Source organism: Lygodium microphyllum, unplaced genomic scaffold, assembly GCF_053477565.2.
Source record: "Lygodium microphyllum isolate KBCC unplaced genomic scaffold, Lygodium_microphyllum_v1.1.10 scaffold_125, whole genome shotgun sequence".
NCBI classification, from domain to species: domain Eukaryota; kingdom Viridiplantae; phylum Streptophyta; class Polypodiopsida; order Schizaeales; family Lygodiaceae; genus Lygodium; species Lygodium microphyllum.
Window position 1 is genome coordinate 82,356 of NW_028229608.1, and position 15,908 is coordinate 98,263.

Consider the following 15,908-nt stretch of genomic DNA (forward strand, 5'->3'; position numbering starts at 1 on the left):
AAAAACTTTCAGGGTGGGGATATATTGTAATGAGTGAGATATATAGAAAGTAGGAGGTCAAACGCCCTGTTACACTGATCTAAGTATATAAGGTGTAAGAGTCCCAGTTTAGGGCATCAAGTTGTTATCAAAAACATACTCTTCACCTTTATCTTCAGCTTCCATGGCTTCTTCCTCCTTTCTCCCCTCTTTTTTGTCTTTCTTTCTCCTCTTCTAGTCTTTCTTTCTCTTATTCCTTGTCTCTTTCTCTCCCTTTAGCTCATTCTCCTCTCTTCTCTTACTCATTCATTACACTCATGTATTAACAACTCATGATTATTATCTATGATCAATTATGGTTATTTTCTTTTCATGAATTCAAAGTTTATACTAATTTGAATATTTAAGTTTCAAGTTTCAAGTTCTATTCCTTTTTTACTCGTATTATTATGTGTATGTGCAAGACGAAATTTTTGTGGGATGATATTGGTGAAAAGGTACATGGTGAGGTATGATAACACTTTGACTAGAGACAAACCAAATGTTGTTAGTCATGATGAAATAGTTTGATCACACATGAAAGTCACATATACATACAAGATTAGATTTGTTATGGATTTATGATTCCCACTGTGTCTAATGGTTTGTAGAGAAATATACAAACCCTTCCTAATAATATTAGCAAAAATCAGTTGTCTCACAATGTAATTTGTAATGAATGTGAATCTACATAATGGAAAACGTTAGCATGATGAGGGAGATTTCAAGACCATGTTCTTCTCTTTGGACCATTTAAGATTTTTCTATATCACTACTAGCTAGCATTAACTTTGCAGTTGTTGTACATGTGGCAACAATGCAAGAACTGTGCATAGTTTTGGGAATGGCCAAGGTGTATGTGGATTATGGTATGGACCATATCATTATAGAAGTATTCAAAGTACATGTGAAAACTTGATCCCACATTAATACCTCTAAGTGGAGTATATTTTGTACCATGAGCGCTACCTTCATCATGGTATATATAAGATTTTCAAAGTGGAAAATCCCCTATGCCAACAATCTTGATCAAGATATCTATATCAATATATAACCAAGTTTCTTGACAAGGAAACCTATATCAAACATTAGGAGTTCCACGTCATATACAAAGATCCACATCATATATTGATATTGGTATGTGTGATACCCAAAAAGATCCACATCATATACAAAGATCCACATCATATATTGGTATGTGTACTACATTGCTAAAGCCTTCTAGTAATATTTGATAGTACTAAAAGGCAAGAAAGCAGGCACTGCAAATTTTTGACATGGAAGGTTGCTTAAGGGATATTCCACCACGACTTCCATAAGTTAAGTGACATGACCTAGTTATGGGATGCTCTAAAATTTAAATTTGGAACTCTCACTTATACAATTCTATATCACATTGTCAATACCTTGAAACTTATGTTTCCTTAAAATGGTCCATCTACATCTTGGAGGGCTCACTACATATAAAGCTTCTATCTAATGTGCATTGAAGGCTTATTTAAAAATATTCTTACCTATGAATTTTTCCTAAATAAATAATATCTTTTTATATTCAATTTGTAAATGACCCCTTTATATGGTATCCTTCTTTATATAAAATATATCTAAAATAGGTATTAAAAGATCACTTCTTTTAAACCTATGTGATATAATCAAGTGACTCCCTAAGATCCATGTTCTCTTCCTTACACACACACACACACACACTCTCTCTCTCTCTCTCAATTTATCCTTGTGAACACTAACTCACTAAACAAATCTTAAACACAATCATGGAGGATTGCAATAAGCAAAATAACTCGTGCATACAATGTTTACAATCAACCAATATAACAAAATCGAAGCAAACACATGGAGTATGATGTGTATTAGCAGGCATGTCTTATTTTTCATGAGAATTCATATATAAGCACAAGGGAGTACATTTCATTTAAAGGATGATGTAAACATTAATTTTGATGTGCATTTCAATAAGTTTTTTTGAGTGAATGAATGCAAATATACACATATATGTCATCTTACAAATATATGTATATGCACTCATTTCTTCGTTCTTTTTGAGAAAAAACATAGAAATGACATTTTGATATTTAAATGCTATTTTAAACATAAACTTCCTAAGATATTTCTATGCATGATTTCATGTGTGCTTACATGTGACACATTTTGAAATACAAAACCAGATGATATTAGAAATTGCAAAAATCCTTTTTAAAAAAGGGAAAAGAATTTCGTAGGAATAAAAAGTAAACATGCAAAGAAAGATGAAGAGGAAGAGGGAGAGGGAGGGACAAGGGGTCACACACACACACAGAGAGTTAATTGAAGGTGTTAGAGCTATCCCCTCTTCTTAACTTTAGCAGTGAGGATGTATTGTAGTTTTCTTATGAAGTACGCAATATATACTCTATTGGACATAACAACCCTCATTACAACATGTATTGTAGCTTTCCTATGAAGTATGTCATATATACTCTATTAGACATAGCAACCCTCATTACTTCAACTTAGGTAATCTTCATTATAAGGTTCAAGTTGAAGAGAAGCTACCTCTATGATTTGATCATATAACTAGCTCTATGTTATTTGAGCATCAAGGAAAGGATGCTAAAGTTGGATGTAAGATCTTAAAGGTTCTCATGATCTCCTTCTTTTATTGTGTTGTTTCGAATAGGATGTTATTGGTGTTTTCTATGAATAAATTTCTCCAATTCTAGGTGAAATTTGTGATGATACCACATGATACAAACATGAATTAAATAGTCTCTTCTTCCAATCCAAAGGAAGGATGTTGTGAAGCTCCATCGTGATTTGAACTTGAGATAAAAATAACTTGTCTATGCTTTTGTACAACCCCAAAATTCTTGAAATCACATTAATAATGTGACTATAAGAAGATACAAGACAAAGTACCTTCAACGGAAATTGTGTTATAAGAACCATTGGATGTGGAAAGTTGGAAAAGTGCAAAAAATGAGGCTTAGGACTCATTTATTGAAGATAAGTTGATAATAATAAGTGATATTTCAAAATACTTTGCTAAGTTGCTTTAAAAAACCTTAATACTCTTGAAGTTTGACATGGGGAGATCTTTAGGTGGAAAACTTTGTGTTTGTAACTTAATTCATGATCATAGACAATGTTGTCATTTGTAATGGAAAGTGATAGGCAAACCTCTAGTACTTAAAATAATTTCTTTCTTGGCTCGAATGGTTGGATAATTCAAAGAAGTGCCCTTTGTTTCAAAGGAAGAAGGGCTATCTTAAGGGTTCATGTCTGAGATAAGCTACTTTAAATGAGTGGTAGAATTTATGATAATGGTACTTGGATTTTGGGCATAGAGACATGTCAGTATTGATAAGAACCCTAGGTAGAAGGAGTGTTAAGCTACTAAAAATGGATTAGAAACCTAGAAGAGATATAGAGGTATAGGGAAATAGCTTCTTTGTGATATGATTTGAATAATGTTTTCCCTTAGAGTGCTTAAGAACTTGTTGCTAGTTGTGTTTTGCAACATGACTAATCACAATTTGATAGAAATTAGCACAATTTGTGATAGAGAGATGCAAGTACAAATACAAGAAGAGAAATTTGTATTATAATTTGAAGGAAAAAGAGTAGCAATAGATAACTCAATTAGAAATTTCATTCCAATGATAAGCAGACCTCTAGTACTTAAAACAATTTCTTTCTTGGCTAGAGTGTTTGGAAAATTCAAAGAAGTTCCCTTTGATTCAAAGGAAGAAGGGGTATCTTAGGGGTTCAAGTTCAAGATAAGCTACTTTAAATGAGAGGTAGAATTTATGATAATGGTGCTTAGATGTTGGACATAGAGACATGTCAATATTGACAAGAACCCTAGGTAGACACTACAACATATACATGCTATAACGACGTTTATAACGACATTTTCTTTATATATAAAAAATATCCACGTCGTCGGTATTAGCGTCGCTACAAAACCGTCGCTATTTGCCTCACTATTTAGCGACGCTAATACCGATGAAAATAGTGACAGTTACAGAGAAATTTCCGACGCTAATACCGACAATTGCAGAAATATTTTCCGACGCTGATACCGACAGTTGTAGAGAATAAAAGTTTTTTGTGGCAGAGCTACAGATGTAGCCTTGCCACAGTTAGAGCCACACATGGCTAAGAGACAATTCCTACTATCAAAGAAGTTAGACAATCGATCCCAAATAATTACAAGACTTTGCAAACAAGTACTTTCATGAAATTAATTAACAGAAATGTGCACTGCATTGATAAAGAAAATAACAGAACTTAAATTGAGAAGTGCTACTGCGACAAAGTAAATATGGAGTCATGCTACAACATAGAAGTCCGAATCATATATACTTTGCTATTACATATGGAGAATAGAGGCCATAAGGCCTTACATAATACAAGATGGGGAGTAATCCTATGTAGCCTAATCTGCTTTCTACAACTCATCCGCATCAGAAAACTCCTCTCGCTGTAGTGGCATATCGAAGGGAGTCTGCAACAGCAAATACATATATAATTGTGAGTACCAAATACAAACTAACATATAATGATAGATTTCTCAAATTAGGAATGATTTTTTTTACTACTTACCGATCATCCGCGAGCATAGAGCTTCTCGATTAGGGCACTCAAGCCATGCTTCTCCCCTTATGTCACCTCTAATGCAGTCGGGTCGCGATTCGTAAAACCTTGCTATGGCACAGAAACATTGAAAAACAACGTACTTGAGATTCATATTCGAAATACATACATCAACATGGATGTCATTAAATTAGAGTACTCTACCCTATTAATACTTACGAAATCTGCCACGAATATTGCGTGGCTACCGCTACCAAGGTGATGCACCGATCCTGCGTCCAAGCGCGCCTTTGCTGCATCCTTCTGCTGCTTCCACTTGTCTGGAGTGAATGTCGCCTCATCCTAGAGATTACTCCAATCCTCTGTATCCAGCCACTCCGACTTCGATTTGCCCTACTTGACTCCTTCGCATGCATCAGACTGTCTATGCGACTGATAGTCATGCATACGCGTCATCATCCATCCTCTCGAAAATCTATCATTGCTAGAGGGTTGAGGGAACTCTCGATACAATGTATCGATTATGTACTCCTTGCTGGCATCTAGGATCTTCTTCCACTTGTCTGTAAATGTTGTGCCAAAATACTTGTTGACACAACTCATGCATCCTAGAGATGACAGCTTTTCCATCATCATTCATGTATAAATGGCCAGAGGCCTTATCTATGAGATACGAGTAACCTGTAAGATTTTGCAAACAAATGCTTTCATGACATTAATACAAATGTGTCAAACACAATTTGAATTAATAAGTGCTACTGCGAAAATCTTCATGCGAAAATACATACCTGGAGGAGTGGGTTTCATGTACTTCTTGTCGGCCCTAGGTGTGATCGGTGGGGTGAGTGGAGTGGGAGCAGTAGACGTCTGCCCGCCACCGCTAGTGAAAGACGGTGTCGACTCCCTGGTGGCAGTGCGAGTGGGAGAGACTACATCCGCATCCCGACAACAGGAGCTACCTCCTCCTCGACCACGTGACTTTGAAGCAAAGCGAGACCTACGACTGCATCTACTAGAGACCGAAGCATTGAACCGTCTAGAGTCTGCCGATCGTGCTGAGGTGGAACGGGAAAGCTGTGCATTGGCTCTATCTCTGACCCGTGCTAGCTGCTCCGGTGAGAAACGCGCTAGTATTGCATCAATGTCGTCATCTGTAAAATCCCAACTCATCCTGTCGTCCGTGCCCAAATCCTAAACCTGCACATACAAGGAAAAAATAAGTCAATTAGATAATTAATTGCAAGACATAATAAAATTAAGACTTAATTTGTAAGACTTAATTTTAAAATAATTAAAAAAATAGATAATACAAAACACCATACTCCAAAAACATACAAACTGTCCGAACCGATTTGCAAAAAGTGGCATGTTGTAGTGGGAGGAATGTTTTGATCTAGTCACTTTTGTTTAGGGTTCCACAATCTCATCTTGACATAGCTCAGTATACACCGGGAGATCTATACAAAATTCTCCACAAAATGAGGACTTTGCTTCATTTTCAAAAAACCCATCCTCGATCTCCTCTATCTCCATAGGTGAGATGTCTTGGTCCTCCAAGCAGTTCATCCTAGTTTCTTGTATGGCTTCTATCATTGCCCCTATTAAAGGTGTCTCTTCTATGATCAGTATGGGGGTTCTAGCAAACACGGGGATACTCTTAGATGTCATGGGAATGACATATCACCATTGAGGTTGTTGCGGATTAGGGAAAAAGATGACCTGATCCATATTATGATTAGTATAAAAGTCCACTTTGAGATTGCTAAAGCGCATCAAGTATTAGGGACACTTACCTACTCACAGTGATTTGGCAAAACAAATGTATCACTCAAATCGGTCCACTTCTTCGTTGAGTCAATCTCAACAAAGCCAGTCGGCCCTCGCCGAACAGTCCTGTTCAAACATTGCCATCACTCCACAGTTCATTGTCGAGCGTAACTTGTCGATGTGCTCTACTCTGAAATGTCATCCACGTGACCATCAGTGGAAAGTGCCTCAAAACCTTCTGCGGAACGGTCTGTCCTTGGAAGTCATTTCGATACCTGTTCCCACCACACTTGGGACATGTGGCCAACAATTAAAACTCTCCGCAGAAGAGAACACAATCATTGGGGCAAGCATGAATGCAATTATAATCCATGCCTAGCTTTCGCAACACTTGTCTTGCATCCTCATGAGACTCAGGCATCGTGTTTTGGGTAGGAAAAATGTAAGATTTCAACGTTCTACGAATTGCAATGAAGCATGTTATTTGAGTACTACATAGCACATTTTAATGGCTTTCAATAAAGAATCATACACATCATAATATACCTGAATAGCTCTGTCACACTCGCATCGCTCCATCCATACTTTGTTTGTATGCTCAACAATGCAAGAAGTGTCTTCAAACGGGATACCCGACTCCCATCATACAATGGAATGGCAGCCTCCGCAATTAAAGGATCTTGGGATTCCGAGTCCATCGGAAGCAATGATTCAATCATGTCCTCTAACTCGGGCTCCAAAAAAGCAAGAGGATCGTCCATCTCTCCAGCATTCTCACCCATAGAAGGGGGTTGAGAGTTATCACCTTCTATGAGACAATTAGTTATCTCGGACGGCATTTGTATAGAGCGCGGATAAACCCGTCTTACTAGATGCAAGAGATCTGCGGACTGCAATGTATCGACATGGCCCTGACCCTGACCCTGTAAAGGACGTTAAGGAGCTAACTTCTAAGATAACCCCAAACTGTTATTCTTAAATCAATTACATGTCATATAGTACGTAATGAGAGAGAACTTACCGCAATCTCGTAATTCAAGATTGCTTGGTCGATTATCTCAACTCGAAACTCTCCATACTGTTGCACATGCTCTATGGACAAATCACATTTCCGACAATGGCCAATTTGCATTGCGTGCATGGACAGGGGACACGTTGATTGAGCCAAGCCTCACGATCACCACCATGTTGGTCGTGAGTGCTAGACATCTTGAGTGCGATGTAATGGAATGATATTTTAATAACAATTCTATATTGTATATTGGGACCACTCCACTATATATATTTCAGGTCTTTTTTTTTTAATTTTCATACCTATCTCTTTGAGTTTGGCTCTAAACTTATCTATCTTTGAGGTCGGCTCTAAACTATGCTCACACACATACATTTTCGTACCTACATTGCAAAGAATAAAAACCAACACAAGAAAAATTTTGAAAACACTCGCTTCCATTTCTCTCTCTTTCAATACTTTCTAACCTACATTGCAAAGCAACACAAAGATCGAAGACAAACCAACACTTTCTAACCTACATTGCAAAGCAAAACAAAGATTGTAAAGAAACCAAAACAAGGCATACTATCGTGCTCTCTTCTTCTTCAACGACCTCTTCTTGCAGGCGGCGCTCCTCTCCTTGCATGCGGCTCGCGGCTTGCTTCCTTGCTCACCTCCCTCTCTTCCTCACCTCCCTTTCTCTTTCTCTCCACCTTCGCGCGCTCATATGAAAGAAACGTTTGGGTTTCGGTGAAATGTTACCGCAGTAAGTCGTCGCTATTAGCGTCGGTATCTGCGTCTTTAAAAACGTCGGTATTTGCGTCTTTAAAACCCTAACCCAAGGATAAAAGGATAAACAAACAACAAACCCTTGGGGATCTTTCCAAGTCGAAATTGATCTCAGATCGAATGCTGGATGCATTCGGAGAGAAGGAATATACCTTAACAATTGGCCAAACAAACGACCACTCGATTGATTGTGTTTGTACAGTTAGGTGCCAGTTGGGGCTCTGGCCGTAAATCCCTTGCCTCTGGGTACAAACTAGAGTAGTTATGTCTCCACAAACTAGAGTAGTTATGTCTCCACAAACACCTTCCACTCGCAGAAATAGGAGCTTGCCTTGCTCTTATACTCTGAAAAAATTAGGCTACATATAATGATTGAAGTTGTTGACAATCAACATCAGATACTTGGTCTTCCCAAGGGAGGCCTTGCCCATAGGGATGCAAAGGTCAATATGAACCAACTCATGAAAAGTAGAAGCCTTCTTACTAGCATTCTAAGGATGTGGCTACATATGATGGCTGCCGCTCAAGCAGCTAGGAGACAAACTATGAGCAAGAGGGAAGTAGGAAGTCCATCCACCATCTCCTTTCAAAAAGCTTGTTTTATAGTATTAAAATTGAGATGATCATTACAAGCATACCAAAGTAGTTGGAATTCATGGGAACACCTCATAGCTAAGGTTGTGAGTATGTAAAGCCCACCCTCCTAGGATCTTGCCCAAAGAATGGCACTATAGAATTATCCTCCATTGTCACTGCATTTTGGTACATATGACATGAATACCAAACCATGTAAGACCATGAATAGACAAAAAGTTAAAACCTAAATCAAATACATAGAAAACTTTGACTAAAGAAGACTGCCTATTTGGCAACAAAGGAATAGTCCACACTCCTTGAATGGGAATATTAGAGTTGTCACTGACGGTGACTGTGCCCTCTGTGACACTTAGATCCTAAAGCCAATCCTATCTATAGGTCATGTGAGAAGAGGCGGAGCCATAAGCTTTGGTCTTGGTTTTATAAACCCATTTACATTTGATAGGAACACGATTTGGGGGGAGTTCAGTAAGAATCCATGTACCTTTGGAGATTAAAGAATTGTACTTAGCTTGCATAGCTTCTTGCCATTGATCCCTTTGAGACGAATTGATAGCTTCCATATACAATATTGAATCCTCTTGGACAGACATAGCATCATCAAAGACATCATATTCAATAGAATAGAATCCATGCTCTATCTCAATAGGAAGATCGACATAGATCTCCAAATTTTCATCAATCTTCTTTGGAGGTGAAGGAGGTTTATGATCATGAGAATTAGTAGACTCACAAAGCAAGTAAGGAAACGCACTAAGCAAAGACTGCGTATCATCTGAAACATCTGACGACCATGTGCCACCCGGAGTCTTCTCATCAAATATAGCATCATGAATAATGATAACCTTTTGAGTAGAAGGATCATAAAATTTGTAACCTTTGGAATGATCTGAATAACAAAAAAAAAAACCTTCAAACCTGGAGGATCCAACTTATGTCGAGTGTCCTTGGGTACACGAATATAAGCAATGCAACCAAATGCGCGAAAGTGAGAGACTGAACGTGTCTTCCCTGTCCAGATTGTTATAGGAATTTTACCAGTAGGTGCAGTTGTTGGAAGATGATTTTGAAAAAAAACGGCTGTTAGAAGTGCTTCAGTCCAAAACTTTCGAGACAAACCAGAGTGTATAAGCATGCAACGTATATCATTAAGAATAGTGTGATTTTTGCGCTCAGCAACACCATTTTGGTGAGGAGAATAAGGAACTGTAAACTCATGATGAATACCTTGATCCTTACAAAAATCATGAAATAGATTGGATACATATTCACTGCCATTGTCACTGCGAAGCGTCTTTATAGATAATCCCGTTTGAAGCTCCACACTTATCTTGTATTGTTTAAATATAGATAAAGCCTCGGACTTGTGTCAAAGAAGATAGACATGTGTGTACCGTGAGAAATCATCAATGAAAGTTATAAAATATCGATATTGAGACTTTGAGGCAAGAAAAGGACTGCAAATATCGGTATGAACCAAATCCAAGAGAGCACAGGAATGTGATGAAGTAGAAGTGTGGAAAGGCGAACGATGGTGTTTTCCAAGTGCACAGTACTCACATATTCCGATCCATGGATGAGATTTAAGATCCATACCTTGCACAAGACCATGATGATGAAGATCAAGAATTTTGGCAAAATCGGAGTGTGCAAATCGTTGATGCCATAATTTGCAATTTGCATCTCCAGGGGCAGTAACAACATTTGCAAGTGTATCGTTCAATGATAGCTCAAATAGATTACCATGTCGAGGAGCCACTGCTATAGTATGTCCGTCTTTCTCTATACGACATTGATTATGATCAAAGCCAACAAACAAACCAAGATCAACTAGACGAGCAACAGAAAGAAGATTTCTTTGCAAATCTGGAACATGAAGAACTCCTCTTAATATTCTAGTGGATGAAACAGTCCCCAGATATAAATCACCCACTCCTTTGACTTGACAAGTCGTATCATCCGCAAGGTAAACAAACTTCTTGACAGGAAGAGAATGATAATTGTGAAGCCACTGCGATTGGTATGTCATGTTTCCAGTGGCACCTGAATCAACGATGAATAGAGTACCAACATGAACATGAAGTACCTTTTCTGGAGAGATATCATGATGGACGAAATTGAGCTCCTGATGAGTATGATCATCATCAGTTGTAGTTTGTTGAACAATATAAGCTCGAGAATGTTCTTCATCATGTCTGCGTTTACAACAACGACGAGATGGATAATCTGTATGTGCATAATAATCACAAGGAGGAAAACTTTTGGACGAGCGAGGTTGCTTTGTAGTAACTCCATGCTCCTCATCATATTGATGTGCCCAGCAATCAAAAGCCACATGGCCTTTCTTATCACAATAAGAACAATGTTTGTTAGGATAAGCAAGATGAGAAGATTTACTACCTTGATTAGAGCGTCCACCTTGCTGAAAACGTGAAACGGGACGCTTGTGAGCAACAAAAGCAGCATCAACATTAAAATCCCTTTGTTCGCGAGTGACCAAAACAGCATCAGATTTTTCCAAATGATTCTCATGACGTTGAGAATATTCAATAAGAGATATACATGCTTTGTCAAAGTGGATATGATCCTTGTTAGACAAAATAGTGATGATATTGTCGTATAAAGGATCTTTGATGGTATAAAGAAGTTGAGTAACAATCTGATTTTTAGCAACAGGAGCGCCGACAGCACCAAGCTGATTGATAATGTCTTTAAAAGCCTCGATATGAGAGTGCATAGAAGTACCAACCTTATATTGAAGATTCTTCAAAAAAGTTTGGAGATATAAAATTTCGGTGACCGATTTTTTGTCAAATGTTGAGATAAGATACTCCCAAACAGCATGAGAGGTTTCCAGATAAAAGATATCCAACATAAGTGAGTCAGGAAGTGCAGACAATATATAACGACGAGCCGCTTTGTCATGATGAATCCAATCAGTATGATCAATTTTCCATTGTTCAAATAACGGGCCATCAGTAATCACAGAATTGTTATTTATCACATCAATAGGTTGAACTGGGTAAGACATGTTGCCCAAAACAATATCAAATAATTCATCACCTTCAAGAATTAGCATCATCTTTGCTTTTCACCCCAGGAAAGCCTTGTCCTTGGAAGAAGGGAAGCGAACCTTGACGGATATCCGTTAACAATTACGCAATTGGCCATGCCTGTATGTCGAGAGAAAACAAATAAGATGAGATCGCAGAATCTACAAACCATGATCAAGACGAGCGTAGTTGAGACGCAAGACAATCAAAATAGGGAGATGCACGTAAGAATGACGAAAAGTACCCAAAATAGAGAGATGTAACGTGCAAGACGAGATAACGCGTATAAGAAAAGTGCTATTTCGGTCGAGCAAAGAATGTGAACGATAATAAAACATTGCTAAAAATAGCAAGATGTTTGCTTGTCATAATCAACATCATTAACAAAGACGAGTGATTAACGACTGTAATTGGGGATTAATGAACTGTAATTAGAATTACAGTTTTAAATAAAGAATCACAGATTCGAGTAGAATTGTTGTCTTGAATCCTGAACTGTCATAACTTTTGATCCAAAACTCCGATTAACAAGTCGTTTTGACAGGATTTGAGAGCACGACGAGAGCTACGCACCCAGACGTGGTTTTATTTTTAAAGACAAAATTAACTAATACTTCTAATTTGAACAAGTTCATGTATCAAATCATCACTTGTGCAAAGAATTCAATCAAGTATAAACAACTTATCTTCCTTGCTGTTGCTACGCATCCATAGCTCTGATACCATGTTGAGAGAGAGAGAGAGAGTACGAGAGAGATACACAAGACATGCTCCCAAAGAATGATTCATATTGATGTAGAGTTAGTATATATAGGTGAGATCCAAGTCAAGTGAGAAATGATATATATAGTTGTAACAATAGAGGCATATGGGGCACTTTTGCTAAAATAAAAGAGAAATTTTGGTGGCAAAACATGTATAAAGACATTGAGCATTTTGTCAAGACTTGTCATGTTTGTCAAATGTACTCTATGGTTAAACATAGAGATGGGCTTCAGCCTACCTTTCTGTTATCTATTCATTACAAATGGGTTGTTGATTTAGTAACCATGCCTACAGGAATTTGGAACATGAGATATCTAGTTCTTGCTAGAGAATATCTCACAAATTAGCTAGAAGGAAAAGCCTTGACAACAAAGTCCACTCAAACTGTTTGTAGATTTTTACTTGAAGAAGCATTTTGCAGGTATGGCTGTATTGCCAAAGTAATTGCTAATAGGGGAGAATTGGATGCCGATGAGGCTCTCCATTTCTTTGCTCAATTGGGAATCAAGCTATCTCTTACATCAGCCTACAATCATGAAGGCAATGGCAAGAGTGAAAGAGGTCATCAATCAATTCTCAAAGCATTGGCAAAATCTTGCAGAGAAAAGATGAGAGAATGGCCTAGAATGCTTCCATTCGCATTATGGGCTGATAGAACTATCCATAGTGCAGTAACAGGTTATATGCCGCTTGAACTAATATATGGGCAGCCACCTATTATGCCTATTGAGGATTCTATTATCACATGGAGTACCTTGCCTTGTGATGAAGGAAAAAATAGAGAAGAGCTACTGATTTTGCGCATAAGGCAGCTTGAAAGAAGGCCAGAAGATGTCAAGACAGCCATTGAAAGGCTGAAGGCAAAAATATTGAAGAATAAGAAGAGGTTTGACAAGCATCATCGACTCTGTCCGAGAGCTATTCAAGAGAATGATTGAGTACTTGTCTATGACAGCAGCTTGGACAATCAATATAGTGCTCACAGGAAGCTAGTCAAGCGATGGTTTGGACCATATATGGTGAAAGTAGTACATGATAATGCTACTTATACTTTGGCTAAAATGGATGGAACCATGGTCAAGGTACCAATAGCTGGCAAACGTATCAAGCTCTTCAAATGAAGAGAGTCTTCTACTTATGAGCTTAATGACTTGGATGTGAGCCATCTACTTGAAGACAAGTAAAATGAAGAAGACTTATAGGATGAAGATGAAGATATATCAGAAGAAGAGCCTCCTTAACCTGCAATTTTGTGAAATGGCACATGCCAGAGGATGTGCAGGTTAGGAGAGGGTGAATGTCAAAGAGTTTTCTGTTCATGATATAAATCATAGAGTTCTTATGTTTGCAAAAGAACTTCATTAGAATTCACGTGAGAAACTTTCATACATAATTGAGTCATTATTACCTAGCATCTGACTTAGATATCACTTAATCTTATAAGTTCTTTTGTAATTGTCATGCAATTTTCAATAGTACCATGTAAATTGACAAAAATTAAGTCCATGGGAATCCACAACTTGATCAACTGGAGGTAATTGACAGTTTGCAGGCTAAGTCACATTGGTTCAAGAGGAATATTTGCCTAGAAATCAAGAAAAGTGCCAAAAGTCCACTAGGTTTGTATGGAACCTGGAATAATGGACTCATGTGACTTATAAGTGACCTAAATGATCAAACTATAGTGTGGGAGCTGAAGGGAGTGCAGCCTATTAGATATGATCACTGCCCAACCCTCATTAGGTGCCACCAATGATCCATGGTGCTCAAAGTTGTAAGACCCCCACTATGAGGAGAAGCCAAATGTGAGCCCGAACATTGGTTGAGTCCTAACTTGTATATCAGATGAGGTCTATGTGACCGGATGGCAAAAAGGTGACCGTTGTGGGTCTAAACTTTGGGTTAGATAGAGTGGTTAAGCTGGTAGCAACTCGAGGCGCATTGCATCGAGTTGTGGGTTAAGGGAGTTAAAAGGGGCCCCTATTTTGGGGTTCGGGGGCCGTGGAAGCGGCCCCTGGCTGGGGGGTCCCAAGGGGGCCAGTGGCCCCCCTGGTGGGGGTTTGGGGGCAGCGCCCCCCGCCTGATGGTAAAGGGAATATTTCTTGGCTGACTAGTGGAGGCTCATATGATAGGTCGGTCAGGCCGACCTAGCAGCCTTCACTGGGTATAAAAGCTAAACTCCTTCACAGCCATCTATCACTTATCTTTCACCTAGTCAGAGTTGTTGTTCTAGCTAGCCTTAAGCTCTTCACCTATCTTCTGTCTAGATCGCCATCTAAGCTTCACACAGTGGAAGTGCACGGGTGGATAGAGCCATCTTTGTATCAGTTGTTTGGAGTTAAAGAATTTACTGATTCTCCTCTTATCTGTTGTGTACTCTCTACCTCTTTCTTAGATTATGTTCGCTGCGCCGTGTAATTTTTACACAGCCCGCATTTTTCGGCGTAAATTTTGGGTCTACATACCTATGGCATATGGAGGGTGAGTTGAAGACTATGGTGCATGCTCCAAAGCATGCAAACTCAGGGAAAACTGAAGCTAAAGAAGGAGATACAAAAAAGAAGGTAAGATCTCTTCTTTCCCATCCATTTGGTATGACAAAAATGAGTGGTATGTCAGTCCATAAAAGGGGGAACCCTGAGAAAAAGCATTCAGCCTGCTCTTATGTATATCTTCTTCCATTCTCTTACCATATTCATGGTCCAGTGAAGCCCATCTTGTACCCAAGTACTTGAGTGACTTTGGGGCAAGCAAAGGGGAGAATTTTGGAGGTGTATGGATTGTTTTGGATTGATAAAACTAGTCATAAATAGGGCAGCCCACTATTCTTGTCCATTTTGATGAGAAAACAAGTGATCTATGTGGTTGTAAGTGAAGGAATTGACCTCTTAACATCATGACTTCATTTGAGTATGATTAGAGAGGCTTATTATTGAGATTATGTGCATTTTTTGAGCTTGTTTCTGGGCTGGAAATTACTATTTTAAAACAGGACTGAAGTAAATTTTATGCTTTGTCAATGCATTTCATGAGATTTTGATCTATGTCCTGGATGTAGTAGAGTCTATCATCAAAATACTTGTATCTTGAAGTTTTTGTCCACTAGTATTCATGAAATAAAAACCGTTTGAGCTTGCATTTGAAGTATGCATTTGGATTAAATCTGAGGCAATCCCTAAATGTATTGATTTGTTATCCGCATATGCATTTGATGTAATCAAGTCAAAGTCTTTCATTCCATTCATGTATGCTAAATAAAAGAAAAGCTTTGAGGTCTTCTTCTTCAACTGAGTCTTCTCTAAAACCCAAGTCTTATCAAACCCCAATCTTTT

The 15,908-nt window shown here is 38.3% G+C and overlaps 1 pseudogene; it reads right to left on the reverse strand.

The window, feature by feature from the left end:
• LOC148008534 (uncharacterized) overlaps positions 1-11,789 on the reverse strand; it is a 28,126-nt pseudogene extending 16,337 nt beyond the window's left edge.
• Positions 11,790-15,908: the final 4,119 nt, after the last annotated feature.